The sequence below is a fragment of the Galeopterus variegatus genome, unplaced genomic scaffold (genome assembly GCF_000696425.1).
Source record: "Galeopterus variegatus unplaced genomic scaffold, G_variegatus-3.0.2 Scaffold10847, whole genome shotgun sequence".
Lineage (NCBI taxonomy): Eukaryota > Metazoa > Chordata > Mammalia > Dermoptera > Cynocephalidae > Galeopterus > Galeopterus variegatus.
Genome location: NW_007736958.1, coordinates 16273 through 17048, shown reverse-complemented (window position 1 = coordinate 17048; position 776 = coordinate 16273).

Sequence of the window (776 nt, the reverse complement as noted above, 5' to 3'; positions counted from 1 at the left end):
ACTACAGAGCTTGCTAGTAACCTTCATGCTTTGACTCATATTAATTGGAGGGGACTACATGTCAGGTTCCCACAGGTTCCTATTTCACAATTAAAGAAAGTTGTACATACTTGCAAATCCTGTCTCCCTTACATACAGGTACCCCACTTCAACCCCCAGGTGTTAACCCTAGGGGACTCAAACCTAACGTGCTATGGCAAACCGATGTTACTCATTTCACTTCATTTGGAAAATTAAAATACATCTTTATGTCCATGGATACTTATTCTCATGCATGCTGGGCTACAGCCCGCCCATTCAGGTGAACAAACCAAAATGCAAAAGGTCATTTGCTTCAATGTTTTGCCATATTAGGGCTGCCAACAAAAATAAAAACACATAATGGTCCTTGTTTTGCCAGTAAAGCTTTTCAAGAATTTTTATCTCAATGGGACATTCAACATTCAACTGGAATTCCATACAACCCACAAGGCCAGGCTATAATCAAGCGTCATCATTTAACTTTAAAAACTCAGCTTGAAAAACAAAAAAGGGAAATTGGTAGCCCCCATCAACAGTTAGGGATGGCTTTATTCACTTTAAATATTTTAAACTTTTCTAAGAATGACCCATTGTTCGCCTTCCAAAAGCACTGGGCATCCCAGACTCCACGCCCTAAAGTCCAGGTGCGCCGGAAAGATCCCATGAGTGGACAGTGGAGAGGCCCAAACCCATTGCTAACTATGGGTAGAGGATTTGGATGTGTTTTTCCTTTCAACGAACCAAGCCCAAAATGG